Raw genomic sequence first — 17,999 nt, 5'->3', positions numbered from 1 at the left:
AATAAAACATAAAGGAATTTAATTCCTGTAACAGTGTAGTACTTAAAAAGGCCCGTAGATGTCCTCCTAGGATCATAAATTAAACTGAAGTAAGTTCCAAATTGCCTCTTTTTCTGGGTGACAGTGCAGGAGCCGATGTGGTGAGATATTCATTCAACCATAGTGTTGTTAAATATGAACATAAATGCCATATTGTGCATTTCATTGGTTTTATTGTTTTGTTCTGTTAAAAGAAAGGAAAACCTAAAAAAGGAAATGCCAAAATAAAACCGAACAAAACATAAATATATAGAGTATAAATAAAATATAAATAAAACCATGTTCTTCTCCATCCATTTTTCCTGTCTGTTAAAATCCATTTTCTAAAACCTCTCGTTCAGGCCATTTGGGGTTATTGTCTGTAGGTGCTGGATCCACTCCCGTTCTACCCTCTTTCGCTGCCCACAGGTCCAGCCTATATGTGACTGTAACCTTGATATGGTAAGGTGAGTGATGGGGTGCTCCTGGAAGTGGGTTATGAGTTCCGTTTCTAGGTGTTCCCTTTTAATGTTATACAGGTGTTGTTTGAGTCTGGTTTCTATGGTGTGTTTGGTTTCTCCAATGTATTGTTTATTGCAAAGTGTACATGTAATGATATAAATGGCGTTATGTGTGTTCAATGAATAGGATTCTTGTACTGGTGCTGATGTGTGGCTGTGTATGTTTGTAATGAACTTTATCTGTCGAAAATGGAAATTGTGAGGTTTGAGGTCTTGTGGTGGCTTACTACTGAATCTTGCTTTGGTGAGGAGGTCCTCTTTCTAAATGCTGAAATTATTCTGTATGGTTTGAGTGGTATGTAAGTGTGCTGAACTGTAGAGAAGTTGTGTTTGATTGATTGATGTAGGGATCTAATTCTATGTGAAAATGTGGTTACTAAGGGGATGATAGATAATTGTCTGTTGATTGAGTATTGATGAAAAGGGAGAAGAGACAGAGGAAGTGTTGCGGTTTAGTGATTGGTGCAGATCACTCTCCAAAGGGGAGTCAGGATTAGGGTGAGGGAGGGAGATAGTGATTAAGTTAGGATGAGAACCCTGGTTAGGGTAATGGTAAACATTAAGGTTAGGCGTGGGGTTTGGGGAAAGGTTAAGGTTAGGCCTGGGGTTTGGGGAGAGGTTAAGATTAGGCGTGGGGTTTGGGGAAAGGTTAAGGTTAGGCGTGGGGTTAAGGGAAAGGTTAAGGTTAGGCCTGGGGTTTGGGGAGAGGTTAAGGTTAGGAGTAGGATCGAGGTTAAGGTTAAGAGAGGTGGATGATTTGCTGTGGTCTGTGAGTGTTGGATGAATGGGAGGGGGGGCGGCCAATGTGTTGTTTTTAATGGTTCTTAAAAATCGTTTTGAATATCCTCTTCTTCTAAGTGCATTGAATAGTGTATTTATTGCATAATCCAGGTCTTGCTTGCAAGATGATATCCTGTAGAACCGTATGATTTGTGATTTTATTATTCCCTTAAATGTATGTTTAGGATGGTAACTGTGTTTATGAAGTAAAGCATGTGTGTCTGTTGGTTTGAAGTAAACTCTAGTGTGTAATGTTTTCTGTGATTGATTGTTATTACGGAAAAAAACTGTTGTGTCTAAGAAGTTGACTTCTTCAGGATGAATTGTGTATTTAACCTTAATGGATGGGTGATGACCGTTGAGAATGTTTATAAAATCTGTGACTAATTGGATGTCGTAGGGCCAGGCTCCTATAATGTCGTCTAAAAAGCGGTAATAAAGAGTGGGTTGATATGGACACTTGGCCAGTGCCTCTCTCTCCCATTCAGCCATGTATATATTGGCATAAGCAGGTGCCAATTTTTTACCCATCGCTGTTCCCTCCTCCTGCAGGTAATAGTGATCATTGAATAAAAAGTCATTGCTAGTCAGGCTGATTTCTAATAATTGTAATATTTCTTTGTTCGGTCTAGTGTTGTCTGGGTATCTCTTAAAGATATTTCGAATTACTTGTATTCCTGTTGCTGTATTTATGTTAGTGTATAGGCTATCAATATCTATCGTGAATATGTGTGTGTGGGAGGGAACAACTGTGGGTCCAATCCTCTCCATGAAGTGGTAAGTGTCCCTGAGAAAGCTGGGGTGCCTGGTGGAGAGAGGGTTGATATGATGATCTATATATTGCGAAATGTTATAGGATTCACTATTTCAGTCTGCCAGGAGGAACTTCAAAGGGAATTGTCCATGTCCCTGGTTCCTTGTGTACTTTTAACAGTAAGTAGAATAGTCTAGGTCGTGGGGTGTCTGTACCGTAGAGAAAGTCCCGTTGTTTTGCTGTGATGTAGTGTTGGTCGTAGAGTCTTTTTGTTATTGTCCTTGTCTGTGTCTGTGGTTGTATACTGTTTTCTATTTGTTTATAATGTTTGGTGTTTGATAACTGTCTGTTGGCTTCGTACATGTATTGATGTTTATCCAATATTACTATTTTTGAACCTTTATCTCCTGGTTTTATGATTATGGGTGGGTTATTTTTGAGTTATTGTATTGCCTGTCTTTCTACGTGTGTGAGGTTATCCTCCCTACCTGTGTGAAGCTGATGGTTGTGAAGTGTGTTTTTGTCTATTCTGATTAGTCTCCTGATTCTACCATCTATCTGGGAGGTTTTAGGTTCCCAGGTAGATGGTAAAGTAAATTGTTGGTGATTGTCATCTGTGTTGTAGTCGAAACAGTACAACAGTTTAAGTCTTCTATGATATTTGTGGGTGTCCCTTTGAAGTTCCTCCCAATCAAATTTGTTTGGGCGAGGGATGAATGTCAACCCTCTCTCCAGGAGCTTTACCTGTGCTGCTGTGGGTATGAAGGATTTGGAAAGATTAATGATATTAGTTGTTGACTGACTGGTCCGCTGCTCCCCTTGGTGGAGGATCTGCACTGGTTATTAGGGAAGAAAAAAGATTGCAAGAAAAAGGATTTCTATCAAGACTGTGGCTTGTGGTCAATGTAAATTTAACTGTCTACACCAGTGTTGAAAGATGAGGTCTGCTGTGGTGGATGTCCAGTGTATGAGATCTGTTCTTGTGTGAAATGTGTCTTGTGGAATCTCTAATAGGGTTGGGAAGTTAGTGGTAATGTTAGCGTTGATGAGCTTAAGGTTTCTCTTCTGCTGTAGAGTAAGAAGAGGTAAATAAATGGCTGATGACAGGAATGTATATTGATGCGTTTGGAAATGTTTTCTTTGCCTCATTGTGCATACCTGACAACTGTTTTAGTGATGTTTGGAATGGGTCATGATCCTTATTGTTCAAGCCCACCGAGATAACAACAGTCACTGTGTCTGTATGTATGGGGGTTTTCTCCAGTACCTTTGTGAAATGATAGAATGTTGCCCCTGGGTAACTGTCTACCTGGATGTTGGGGTTATTGAATGGTGGGATCCGGTTGAGGTTTGAGTCTCCTATGATGAGTTAGGGTTGGGGTTAGGGTTAGGGTTAGGTTTAAGAGGGTTTATGTTTGTATTGGTGTCAAACCTAGGGTTGCACGAGCCTATTGCACCTCTGACCGGTCTGGAGAAAGTGGGAGGACATGAGAGGCCGAGACCTCTGAGGGGTCACCCACAACCATTCAAAAGCAGGAGGAAGACAATCATAAAACACAACCTGGGAGTAAAAGGCTTAACCTTAAACCAAATCTCATATAAAATCACATTAAATCATACATACCGGATCAATTAGAACATTTTTAAAGAATTAATTAAATAAACAATCAAGTCCCATGACATGCTAAAATGTATAATATAATACAATTCAGCACAAAATACAAAAAAAGACATCACCAGGTTGAGCAATCAAATGCTTATTTAAAAAAAGATTGTGTGAACTTCCTTCTTGTTTCCGTGGCCCCTCCAGCCCTCTTCATTAGACCTCCACCCCCTCCCACTGTTTGTGTTTTATGTTATTCTTTTATATTCATTCCCAGTGGAGCCAAAGTATTCAGTTTTGAAATCCACCTGGATTCGGCCGTTTTTCTCTGGCCTGTGGTCCAGGTGGATTTCGTCTCCAGACCGGTAATGCGGAGTGAGGTTGTTGGGTGGATTTGAAAGTTTTGGACCAGGTGCTGTTTGGCGCGTTTCCATACTGTGTGACCGGTTTCTCCTATATAAATGTAACGGCATAATGTGCATGTTATGTCATAGACAATATTGGTGCTTTGAATGGTCATGAGTTGTGAGATAGGACTAGAGGTTTGCGCATGTGGATTTTGAATGTGTGAAAGTTGTCTATAATACTGTTGTTCAATGGGTAGTTTAGGAGTGGGTTTATTGGAAAATTTTGCAAAAATTAAGAGATCCCTTAAATTTGGGTTTCTGCAGAAAGCTGATATTGGTATGAATTCCTGAAGTGGGGGGAATGTGCGTTGTGTTTGGGTGAAAGCGACTTTGAGAATGGAATGAAGGAGTCTGTTTATGTCTGAGAAGGTGCTGATAATGGGTATAATCTGGGGTTCTGTGTCTGTTGGGGGTATAGGAACAGGGGTTCTGGGAAAGGTCTGAGGGCGGAGGACAGGAATAGGATGCGGGGGATTGGGATACGGACCCAGAATCGGGAAAGGGATAAGGATAGGTGTGGGCTGTTCGCCCAGGTCAGGAGTCAGTACCTGGTCGAGAGCTCTACCGGGAGAGTTATGGAGGTTAAGGTTAGGGTTACGGTTCAGGTTAGGGTTAAGGTTAGGGTTTAGGTTAAGGTTAGAGGTAGGGTTAGGAGGATCAGGCAATCTGAAGGTGAAGCCCGCCAGTGTGTTAGCATTTATGTACCTCAGTGATCGCTTTGAATATCCCCTCTTCCTCAGTGCACTAAAATAATCTGTGTGGCTAGATGTTAGGGTTTAGGGTCATATAAAATCACATTAAAACATGCATACCAGATCAATTAGAACATTTTTTAAAATTAATTAAATAAATAATCAAGTCCCATGCCATGCTAAAATGTATAATATAATAAATTCAGCACAAAATACAAAAAAAGACATCACCAGGTTGAGCAATCAAATGCTTATTTAAAAAAAGATTGTGTGAACTTCCTCCTTGTTTCCGTGGCCCCTCCAGCCCTCTTCAATAGACCTCCACCCCCTCCCACTGTTAGTGTTTTATGTTATTATTTTATATTCATTCCCAGTGGAGCCAAAGTATTCAGTTTTGAAATCCACCTGGATTTGGCTGTTTTTCTCTGGCCTGTGGTCCAGGTGGATTTCGTCTCCAGACCGGTAATGCGGAGTGAGGTTGTTGGGTGGATTTGAAAGTGTTGGACCAGGTGTGTTTGTAATCTGTTTTTTCTCATTGTGTAGAGGTGCTGTTTGGGGCGTGTCCGTACTGTGTGACCGGTTTCTCCTATATAAATGTAATGGCATAATGTGCATGTTATGACATAGACAATATTGGTGCTTTGAATGGTCATGAGTTGTGAGATAGGACTAGAGGTTTGCGCATGTGGATTTTGAATGTGTGAAAGTTGTCTATAATACTGTTGTTCAATGGGTAGTTTAGGAGTGGGTTTATTGGAAAATTTTGCAAAAATTAAGAGATCCCTTAAATTTGGGTTTCTGCAGAAAGCTGATATTGGTCTGAATTCCTGAAGTGGGGGGAATGTGCGTTGTGTTTGGGTGAAAGCGACTTTGAGAATGGAATGAAGGAGTCTGTTTATGTCTGAGAAGGTGCTGATAATGGGTATAATCTGGGGTTCTGTGTCTGTTGGGGGTATAGGAACAGGGGTTCTGGGAAAGGTCTGAGGGCGGAGGACAGGAATAGGATGCGGGGGATTGGGATACGGACCCAGAATCGGGAAAGGGATAAGGATAGGTGTGGGCTGTTCGCCCAGGTCAGGAGTCAGTACCTGGTCGAGAGCTCTACCGGGAGAGTTATGGAGGTTAAGGTTAGGGTTAGGGTTCAGGTTAGGGTTAAGGTTAGGGTTTAGGTTAAGGTTAGAGGTAGGGTTAGGAGGATCAGGCAATCTGAAGGTGAAGCCCGCCAGTGTGTTAGCATTTATGTACCTCAGTGATCGCTTTGAATATCCCCTCTTCCTCAGTGCACTAAAATAATCTGTGTGGCTAGATGTTAGGGTTTAGGGTCATATAAAATCACATTAAAACATGCATACCAGATCAATTAGAACATTTTTTAAAATTAATTAAATAAATAATCAAGTCCCATGCCATGCTAAAATGTATAATATAATAAATTCAGCACAAAATACAAAAAAAGACATCACCAGGTTGAGCAATCAAATGCTTATTTAAAAAAAGATTGTGTGAACTTCCTCCTTGTTTCCGTGGCCCCTCCAGCCCTCTTCAATAGACCTCCACCCCCTCCCACTGTTAGTGTTTTATGTTATTATTTTATATTCATTCCCAGTGGAGCCAAAGTATTCAGTTTTGAAATCCACCTGGATTTGGCTGTTTTTCTCTGGCCTGTGGTCCAGGTGGATTTCGTCTCCAGACCGGTAATGCGGAGTGAGGTTGTTGGGTGGATTTGAAAGTGTTGGACCAGGTGTGTTTGTAATCTGTTTTTTCTCATTGTGTAGAGGTGCTGTTTGGGGCGTGTCCGTACTGTGTGACCGGTTTCTCCTATATAAATGTAATGGCATAATGTGCATGTTATGACATAGACAATATTGGTGCTTTGAATGGTCATGAGTTGTGAGATAGGACTAGAGGTTTGCACATGTGGATTTTGAATGTGAGAAAGTTGTCTATAATACTGTTGTTCAATGGGTAGTTTAGGAATGAGTATATTGGAACATTTTGCAAAAATTAAGAGATCCCTTAAATTGGGGTTTCTGCGGAAAGCTGATATTGGTCTGAATTCCTGAATCAAATCAAATCAAATTTTATTTGTCACATACACATGGTTAGCAGATGTTAATGCGAGTGTAGCGAAATGCTTGTGCTTCTAGTTCCGACAATGCAGTAATAACAAGTAATCTAACTAACAATTCCAAAACTACTGTCTTGTACACAGTGTAAGGGGATAAAGAATATGTACATAAGGATATATGAATGAGTGATGGTACAGAGCAGCATAGGCAAGATACAGTAGATGGTATCGGGTACAGTATGTACAAATGAGATGAGTATGTAAACAAAGTGGCATAGTATAGTATAAAGTGGCTAGTGATACATGTATTACATAAGGATACCGTCGATGATATAGAGTACAGTATATACGTATGCATATGAGATGAATAATGTAGGGTAAGTAACATTTATATAAGGTAGCATTGTTGAAGTGGGGGAATGTGCGTTGTGTTTGGGTGAAAGCGACATTGAGAATGGAATGAAGGAGTCTGTTTATGTCTGAGAAGGTGCTGATAATGGGTATAATCTGGGGTTCTGTGTCTGTTGGGGGTATAGGAACAGGGGGTCTGGGAAAGGTCTGAGGGTGGAGGACAGGAATAGGATGCGGGGGATTGGGATACGGACCCAGAATCGGGAAAGGGATAAGGATAGGTGTGGGCTGTTCGCCCAGGTCAGGAGTCAGTACCTGGTCGAGAGTTCTACCGTGAGAGTTATGGAGGTTAAGGTTAGGGTTAAGGTTAAGGTTAGAAGTAGGGTTAGGAGGATCAGGCAATCTGTTCTGGGTGAAGCCCGCCAGTGTGTTAGCCTTTATGTACCTCAGTGATCGCTTTGAATATCCCCTCTTCCTCAGTGCACTAAAAATAATCTGTGTAGCTAGATGAAAGGGTTAGGGTTAGGGGTTAGGGTAGGGTTAGGTTGTTTGGTGGAGCAAACAAAAAGACACGCAGGAAGGCAGGAGAGAGAAGCTATGTGCAGCAGACAAAGACGCGACAGTAGGCTTTGTTCCAAGCAGAATATTGTGCAGCTAGACCAACATTTCAAGTCTGTCCATGCACTTAAGTCCGGTACTATGGAATGTATGAATGCTATGCAATCTAGCCGGGTTTCGCCTAGAGACAGCAGCCCGAATCAGGGCAGTATATGCAGCCTGACAACGGTGTTGAACCGCGACTGGAGAATCCTGGCTTTTTGCATTGTTTTGAAAGTGAGTTGTCTGTGGAGCAGCAGCTGGGTGAGCAGGCGGCGGGTGCGTCGGCGGCGGTGCAGCCAACCCATCAGGTCGTTAGTGAACCATGCTCAGAACCGAGGGAGCAAGGCTGCGTCATGGCGACTTCCACGGAGAGCGAGAGTGATGAAGGCGGCGGTGTGTCGTCCAGAATTGAGGTTTGGAGTAATGCAATTTTGACTCAATATGAGCACTATATTACGGATATAAACCCTTCAGTTAAACAAATTGACAATAGTCGCACCAGTCTATCCCGAGTACGGGAATTTCTCTGCATTATGTCAGAGGGCAAGGCCGATAAAGGACTGTGTTTTCTGGATAACTACAGATGTGTGTCTGAGTGGTATGGCCAATGTGACGACCGTGGTTTGCCACCATCCACGTTAAAAATGTACTGAGCCGATGTCCGAGGTTTCCTGAATTATCTTATTCAGTTCCGGCCAAATAGTCTGCAAGCTAAGGTCAGTGGAATCGAAAGATGTTACTCTGCTTGGGAAAGATGGACAGGGATTCGTGGCAGAGCCAGGCAACGCACAGGGCAAAATTGCTACAGGGACGAGGTGCTCAGCGTTAAACCGGTTTGTTGAGCTAAGTAATCAAGCAATTCCTTCAGTTCTCAGTAGGCTGGAGGGCTGAGCCACCTGCTCTGACAGACGTCGGTTTGCGGCTCTCATGTCCAGCCGGTTGGCCATATTTAATGGCACTCGACGATCCCCAGTCACCATGTTCAGTGAGAGTGATTTTACTGAAGTAACCCCAGAAAGTGGGGATTATCAGATGTGCGGTGCAAGCCACAAAACGAACTACAGCTTCGGGGGAGTGCAGAATTGTTCTATGTGAGGAGGAATACACTTGGCTTAACCTGTTGCGACGACCAAACCCGGATCCGGGATTCTATTTATAGACCTAAGCTCATTACCATAACGCAACGTTAACTATTCATGAAAATCGCAAATGAAATGAAATAAATATGCTAGCTCTCAAGCTTAGCCTTTTGTTAACAACACTGTCATCTCAGATTTTCAAAATATGCTTTTCAACCATAGGAAAACAATCATTTGTGTAACATTAGCTAGCTAGCGTAGCATTTAGCGTTAGCATTAGCGTTAGCATTAGCGTTAGCATTTAGCAGGCAACTATCACAAAAACAAGTAAAGCCTTCAAATAAAATAACTTACCTTTGAAGAACTTCTGATGTTTTCAATGAGGAGACTCTCAGTTAGATAGCAGATGCTCCGTTTTTCCAAAAAGATTATTTGTGTATTAGAAATAGCTCCGTTTTGTACATGACATTTGGCTACCAAAAAAAAAAAAAAAAAAAAAAAAAAAACGAAAATTCAGCCCTCAAAACGCGAACTTTTTTCCAAATTAACTCCATAATATCGACTGAAACATGGCAAACGTGGTTTAGAATCAATCCTCAAGGTGTTTTTCCACATATCTCTTCAATGATATATCCTTCGTGGAAGCCTGGTTTCTCCTTGCTCTCAAATGGAAAAATAATTGCACCTGGCTTTACGCTCCAATTTCGACGCAGGGACACCAGGCGGACACTTGGAAAATGTAGTCTCTTATGGTCAATCTTCCAATGATATGCCTACAAATACGTCACAATGCTGCTAACACTTTGGGGGAACGACAGAAAGTGTAGGCTCATTCCTTTCGCAATCACAGCCATATAAGGAGACAATGGAAAACAGAGCTTCAGAAATTCTGCTAATTCCTGGGTGATGCATCATCTTGGTTTCGCCTGTAGAATGAGTTCTGGGGCACTTACAGACAAAATCTTTGCAGATTCTGAAACTTCAGAGTGTTTTCTTTCAAAAACTGTCAAGAATATGCATAGTCGAGCATCTTTTCGTGACAAAATATCGCGCCTAGAGATCAAAGAGGTTAAACGATTCCATCAGATCAGGCCTCATCTGAGTGGAATGACCTCAGACACACAACTCTTCTTTTTCACATCCCGCGGTCAACCGTACGGTAACCTCTGTGAGTATGTGGGCCAGATATTTGCAAAGTTCGGCATTGGAAGTAAAGTGACCTTCGGTACAATTCGACGAAGCGTTGCCACATTGAACTTTAACCTGTTAGAGCTCTAGGGGCGCTATTTCATTTTTGGATAAAAAACGTTCCCGTTTTAAGCGCGATATTTTGTCACGAAAAGATGCTCGACTATGCATATTCTTGACAGTTTTGGAAAGAAAACACTCTGAAGTTTCAGAATCTGCAAACATTTTGACATTCGCCATATGGTTAGTGAGACCGACCACATTGCAAATGTACGGTCCCTTACTAGACGTCCGAAAACGTTTGTAAAATTTGCGGACAGCGTCGGGCCGTGCGGCAGGGCCGGATCTTCCGGGAAGTCATCAAACGAACTTGCTTGGGCATTCGGTTTCCGTTTTATAAAATAATACAATTTTGGTCATTTTTCCGCTGTCCCGGTAAATCCCACAAGAGGGCGAATGCAATCATATTGCAAATGTACAAAACATCACGAATCACGACGTGGCCTTGTCTCCTAAACGGAAAATATTTCGAAGCCGAAACTTGGTGAGCATAGGTTTGGCATAATGGGAAGTTGGCCCCGAACAAGATGGCGTCTAGGCCTCAACGGCTTTTGAGTTATGGCCAAAATGAAAATAGAGCAATAATTGTTCCGCTTCACGTCAAAGTCAAGGAATCTCCGGTGTCAATAAAAAAATAACCAACCATTTATCTATCGTCATTTAAGAGAAATCGTACAATGTCAAATTGGTGATGTTCAAAAATAGTTTTTTTTTTAAAAACAGTTACAGATCCAGTTGCAGCGTGCTCATACGAATCTTTTTAAAGTGTGCTTCGGAGCTCTGCAAGATTTCTGTGATTTTCTGAAATAACACACACTCACTGAACCCGCCGTAAATAAGTCAGTTCTTAACATAAAGACTTAAAACTCAAAATTCTATAATTGCCTACCCCAAGGAGGATATGTGTTCACTTTCAGCTTCCTGTGTAAACCGGAAGTGCCTTAAAATGGTGTCATAGGTGCTGTTTCGAAGGGTTAAAAAGGTCAGGTCTTTTCAAAACTTCATATGTGTAATTAGGCAACCCCCATGAACTGTAAGTCAGTCATTTCTCCCAACAGATGTCAAAGAAAAGCTCTCTCGCACACACGCACACACGCACACACGCACACACGCACACACACACACACACACACACACACACACACACACACACACACACACACACACACACACACACACACACACACACACACACACACACACAGCAAGGATGGAGTGACAAAGTGCGGTGCTGAAAGACACACAGAGCCTGCAATGGCATTTCCATATTCTCTAGGCCGTGCCGAGTTCAACGAGATGCCCCGCTTGACCGTAGCTCGCTCTGAGTGCAGCGACCGTGAAAAAAGTAGGCCCAAAATTAAGCCTGACCCTAAATGTCATTTGCTTTTGGGTGACAGTGATAGAACCGTTAGGGTGAGAAGCACAATTTGACCTCAGGTACGATCCTGAGGTCCTCCCGATCTGTGCAAGCCTAACCTTGACCGTGTGGCATTAACCCTTAACAGTAAAACAGTTTTTTTTGATCTCACAGATCTCACATTACAATGACATCTCTCCCCATAGGAATACATTTCCTGCTCCTCTAAAGTCAACCTGAAGCCTATGTGGGTTATGAATGCCTTATGAAACTGTCTTCAATGACAGTCCATCAGGACACTATGAGGTCTAACTGTGTCGATTCTAAGCTTCCTGAAGCAACCGGAAGTGGTTAAAATCACCCTAAAATCACCCTGTTTTTCCATACCCAACCAGCAGTTTGTGATAAATAGTGCATTCATAGTGCATTTCAAAGAAAAACTAAATCACACACACACACAGCTTGGAAGGAGGGACGTATTGGGATGCGTAGAGACAGACAGTGCTTGCAATAGTTACCTTTGTTCGAGCTAAAAAAGAACCGTCAGACCTAGAGTTCTGAAACTTTAGAAACCTGTTCTAGACCTCGGTGGATAGTGCGTGGTGAGTTACTTGGCTCTAGAAGGTTCTCGGGCCGAGAAACAGCCTTGTACATTTGCAATGACTTCAATTCATTTTGACCATTACGAAAATGACGACATTTAGAAAAGTCTCAGAGACGAAAGACTAGGTGCATTGAAACCGGCTCAGCCCATAGAGACGGACCCCAATGTTTCTGTTCGATAGTTAATTCAAGAACCCCGTAGCAAGGCATGGAAAAAAGTGGATTTTCAGCACCAATTAAGGTCTTGCTCGGGTACCGAAGGACCTATCGAGCCGAAACTCGGGATTCGGGGTCGCCTCACCCGCAGCTAGAACGTAACTATGTGTTTTACGTTTTTATTATGTTTTAAACTGATGGCGCTGTGAATTATGGGCCTGCTCTGAAATATGTGATAGTTGGCTTCTAAATGTGTTGGAAAAAGTGGGTTTGGTGTCAATTGGTATCAGTTTGGTGTCAGAAGGACATCTAATTAACTGATGGACACTGACTTGCTAGTTGACTTTTGTACATTTGCAATATGTTTAAACGGAGAGGGACCATCACCAAAATGGCATTCTGAAATCAACACTAAAAATGGCATCACCATAGTCTCCAGACTGGGCCGAGTTCAACGAGACGCCCCGCTTGACCGTATCTCGCTCTGAGTGCAGCGACCTTGAAAAAAAAGAAGGCCCAAAATGAAGCCTGGCCCTAAATGTCATTTGCTTTTGGGTGACAGTGAGAGAACCGTTAGGGTGAGAAGCACAATTCGACCTCAGGTACGTTCCTGAGGTCCCCTCAATCTGTGCAAGCCTAACCTTGACCGTGTGGCATTAACCCTTAACAGTAAAACAGGATTTTTTGATCTCACCAATTACAATGACTTCTCTCCCCATAGGAAGACATTGCCTGCACCCCTAAATTCAACCTGAAGCCTATGTGGGTTATGAAGGCCGTTTGAAACTGTCTTCGATGACAATCCATCAGGCCACTATGAGGTCTACCTGTGTTGATTCTAAGCTTCCTGGAGCAACCGGAAGTGATTCAATTCACCCTAAAAGTGTTTTGAAACACAACCTGTCATTATGAAAATCACTGCATTCAACCCTGTGTAGATCAGTCAATTCTTAACATAAATACTTTAAACTCAGGATTCTGTAAGAGCATACCCCAATGAGGATATGTGTTTACTTATAGCTTCCTGTGCCAACCGGAAGTGCCATAATTGGTGTCACAGGGGCTGTTTCGAAGGGTTAAAAAAGTCAGATCTTTCCAAAACTTAATATGTGTGATTAGACAACCCTCATGAACTGTTAATCAGTCATGTCTCCCATAAAATTTCAAAGAAAAACTAAATCACACACACACACACACACACACACACACACACACACACACACACACACACACACACACACACACACACACACACACAGCTTGGAAGGAGGTACACATTGGGGTGCGTAGAGACATACACTGCCTGCATTAGTTAACCTTGGTCGAACTATTAAATAACCGTCAGACCTAGAGTTCTGAAACTTTAGAAACCTGTTCTAGACCTCTGGTCGATAGTGCGTGGTGAGTTACGTGGCTCTAGAAGGTTCTCGGACCTTCAGTTAATTTTTGCATCACGAAAATGACGACATTTAGAAATGTCCCAGAGTCGCAAAACCAGGTGCATTGCGACTGCCTCGGCCCATATAGACGGACCCTAACGTTTCTGTCCGATAGCTCATTCAAGGACCCCGTAGCAAGGTATGGAAAAAAGTGGATTTTCAGCACCAATTAGGGTCTTGCTCGGGCACCAAATTACCTATCGAGCTGAAACTTGGGATTCGGAGTCGCCTCAGCTAGGCCTACACGTAACATCAGAACTGGACCCGCAGCAAGAACATAACTACGTGTTTTACGTTTTTATATTACAGTTTGAACAGAAGGCGTTGTGAATTTTGGGCCAGCTCTGAAGTATGTGAGAGTTGGCTACTAAACGAGTTGGTTGGCTACTAAAAGTGGGTTTGGTGTCAGTTTGTATCAGTTTGGTGTCAGAATGATATCTAATTGACTGATGGACGGTAACTTGCTGGTGACTATTGTCCATTTGCAACATGTTTAAACCGTGAGGTACCATCACCAAAGTGACATTCTGAAATCAATGCTAACGAGCGATGGAGAGGAACCAGAATCACTGCCCAGCCATCCCGAGTTCATCGGGCCAGTCAATTTTGCATTCCTGCAGGATTTTTGAGCATGCCAAATTCGTGATGGTAAATGCCCATTGAAACATATTGCAAATGCACGTGCACTTGCAATATGATTCAACAGTGAAAAAAACATCAGCAAATGGACATGATGAAATCAACACAAGGAGTGATGGAAAGGAACAACTATCACTGCCCGGCCATCCTGTGTTCATCAGGCCAGTCAATTTTGCATTTCTGCAGTATTTTTGAGCATGTCAAATTTGTTATGGCAAATGTAAAATGGACATAACATCCTGATTTGGCATTTTCAAATCTTTCATATTGCATTTGGACATTTCTTATGGCATTTGGCCCCCAAAAAGTGACTTTTGACTTCCTATGAAATCATATTGCAAATGGAGAAAACATATGCATTTATATGCACAAGTAAAAAAAAAATGATGATAATAAAAAATGACTAAAGTGTGTTGATACAGTTCTTATACATGTGTAATTGACACAAAAATCTAAAGAATTTTGAAAAACGGTCCAGAAAGCACTTTTTTAACCCGTTTCATCTCTAGGGGTGCTATTTCATTTTTGGATAAAAAACGTTCCCGTTTTAAGCGCGATATTTTGTCACGAAAAGATGCTCGACTATGCATATTATGCCGTTCTGTACTATCACTCATTCATATATCTTTATGTACATATTCTTTATCCCTTTACACTAGTGTGTATAAGGTAGTAGTTTTGGAATTGTTAGGTTAGATTACTCGTTGGTTACTACTGTATTGTCGGAACTAGAAGCACAAGCATTTTGCTATACTCGCATTAACATCTGCTAACCATGTGTATGTGACAAATAAGATTTGATTTGATTTGATTTAAAGAACTCAGACCATGAGAAACAAGATTCTCTGGTCTGACGAAACCAAGATTGAACTCTTTGGCCTGAATGCCGAACTTCACGTTTGGAGGAAACCTGGCACCATCCCTATGGTGAAGCATGGTGGTGGCAGCATCATTCTGTGGGGATGTTTTCAGTGGCAGGGACTGAGAGACTAGTCAGGATTAAGGAAAGATGAATGGAGCAAAGTACAGAGACAACCTTGATTAAAACCTGCTACAGAGAGCTCAGGATCTCAGACTGGGTTAAAGATTTGTATTTACATTTTTTATTTCACCTTTATTTAACTTGGTAAGCTAGTTGAGAACAACTTCTCATTTACAACCGCAACCTGGCCAACATAAAGCAAAGCAGTTCGACACAAACAACAACAAAGAGTTACACATGGAATAAACAAGTGTAGAGTCAATAGAAAAAAACAAAGCCTATATACAGTGTGTGCAAATACACCTCCCAAAACAGGACAATGACCCTAAGCACACAGACAAGACAATGCAGGAGTGGCTTCGGGACAAGTCTCTGAATGTGCTTGAGTGGCCCAGCAAGAGCCCGGAATAGACTCTGATCGAACAACTGTGGAGAGATCTGAAAATTGCTGTGCAGCGACACTCCCCATCCAATCTGACAGAGCTTGAGAGGATCTGCAGAGAAGAATGGGAGAAACTCCCCAAATACAGGTGTGCCAAGCTTGGAGTGTCATACCCTGTAATCGCTGGCATAGATGCTTCAAAGAGGTGTTGCGGTCTGCCCAACACATCACCGGGGGCACACTGCCTGCCCTCCAGGACACCTACCGTACCCAATGTCACAGAAAGGCCAAAAAGATCCTTAAGGACATCATCCACTTGAGCCACGGCCTGTTCACCCGCTATCATCCAGAAGGCAGTACAGGTGCATCAAAGCTGGGACCAAGAGACTGAAAAACAGCTTCTCTCTCAAGGCCATCAGACTGTTAAATACCCATCACTAGCCGACTACCACCCAGTTACTCAACCCTGCACCTTAGAGGATGCTGCCCTACATAGTCATGGAATCACTGGTCACTTTAATAATGGAACACTATTCCCTTTAATAATGTTTACATACTGCTTTATTCATCTCATATGTATATACTGTAATAAACTGTATTTTTTTGTCACTACCACACAGACATTGCTTGTCCTAAAATATATATATTTTTTAATTCCATTCTTTTACTTTATATTTAAGTGTATTGTTATGAATTGTTAGATACTTCTGCACTGTTGGAGCTAGGAACAAAAGCATTTCACTACACCTGCAATAACGTCTGCTAAATATGTTTATGTGACCAATAAAACGTGATTATGATTTGATTTTGATGTGTATTAAAGGTAGTAACCCTTGAATCGTAATGTTCAGTTAATTTATGGATTTGGATATTGGTTCCCTTACCCCGGAAGAAGTCTATAAACTGCTCTTACCCTGTGCCACTGACATTGCTCATCCATATATTCTTAATTCCAGTCCTTTACTTAGATTTCTGTGTATTAGTTATTTGTTGTGATATTCTTAGATATTATTTGTTAGATTGCTGCACTGTCAGAACTAGATGCACAAGCATTTCGCTTCACCCGCAATAACATCTGATAAGCACCTATATGTGACCAATAAAATTTGATTTTATCTGATTCCTAATGAGTGACTGCAATCCACACTTTGGTTTTGGTCGTCACAGCCAACAAACACAGTACTTCCTTCAGCACACTACCACAACAGTGTGGTTCTTAGAGAGCATATTACATCAGCAAAAGTCAACCTGTGTTCTGTGAATGAGGTCTAAAACTCTAAGGAATTCCAACAATTAAAGGTGTTACTCCAGGGACCTAATAAGGCCCTAAAACAGCATAAACATTCAAAGTGAACCTAAGTACATCTCCATTGTCATTTGTGTGAGTACAACTTCTATTAGGCCTCAGCCTCAGTACAACCCTCACCCCTAAACTAGTCTTCCCTGCACAGGTCAAGAATCCCACCTCTGAATCATGACTCTGTCACACGTGGGATCTGAACCATGGTATCCTGAGTGGAAAACCAACATCTTGACCAATAATTCAACAGAAAATACCCTCTTGGACCGAGGGTGACACTGATTTTGAAGTACCAGGCAGGGCTACCTCATCACGAGGGCATGAATCTGACTCAACTCTGCTACACATTTTCCATTTAAGTAATTTAGCAGATAAGGGGGGGGGGGGGGGGTTTGGCATTAATCAAGACACTCAATATACAGTGCCTTGCAAAAGTATTCGGCCCCCTTGAACTTTGCGACCTTTTGCCAGATTTCAGGCTTCAAACATAAATATATAAAACTGTATTTTTTGTGAAGAATCAACAACAAGTGGGACACAATCATGAAGTGGAACGACATTTATTGGATATTTCAAACTTTTTTAACAAATCAAAAACTGTAAAATTGGGCGTGCAAAATTATTCAGCCCCCTTATGTTAATACTTTGTAGCGCCACCTTTTGCTGCGATTACAGCTGTAAGTCGCTTGGGGTATGCCTCTATCAGTTTTGCACATCGAGAGACTGACATTTTTTCCCATTCCTCCTTGCAAAACAGCTCGAGCTCAGTGAGGTTGGATGGAGAGCATTTGTGAACAGCAGTTTTCAGTTCTTTCCACAGATTCTCGATTGGATTCAGGTCTGGACTTTGACTTGGCCATTCTAACACCTGGATATGTTTATTTTTGAACCATTCCATTGTAGATTTTGCTTTATGTTTTGGATCATTGTCTTGTTGGAAGACAAATCTCCGTCCCAGTCTCAGGTCTTTTGCAGTCTCCATCAGGTTTTCTTCCAGAATGGTCCTGTATTTGGCTCCAT

Source organism: Oncorhynchus mykiss, chromosome 4, assembly GCF_013265735.2.
Source record: "Oncorhynchus mykiss isolate Arlee chromosome 4, USDA_OmykA_1.1, whole genome shotgun sequence".
In the NCBI taxonomy this organism is placed as follows: Eukaryota; Metazoa; Chordata; class Actinopteri; order Salmoniformes; family Salmonidae; genus Oncorhynchus; species Oncorhynchus mykiss.
This window is presented reverse-complemented; position numbering follows the sequence as displayed.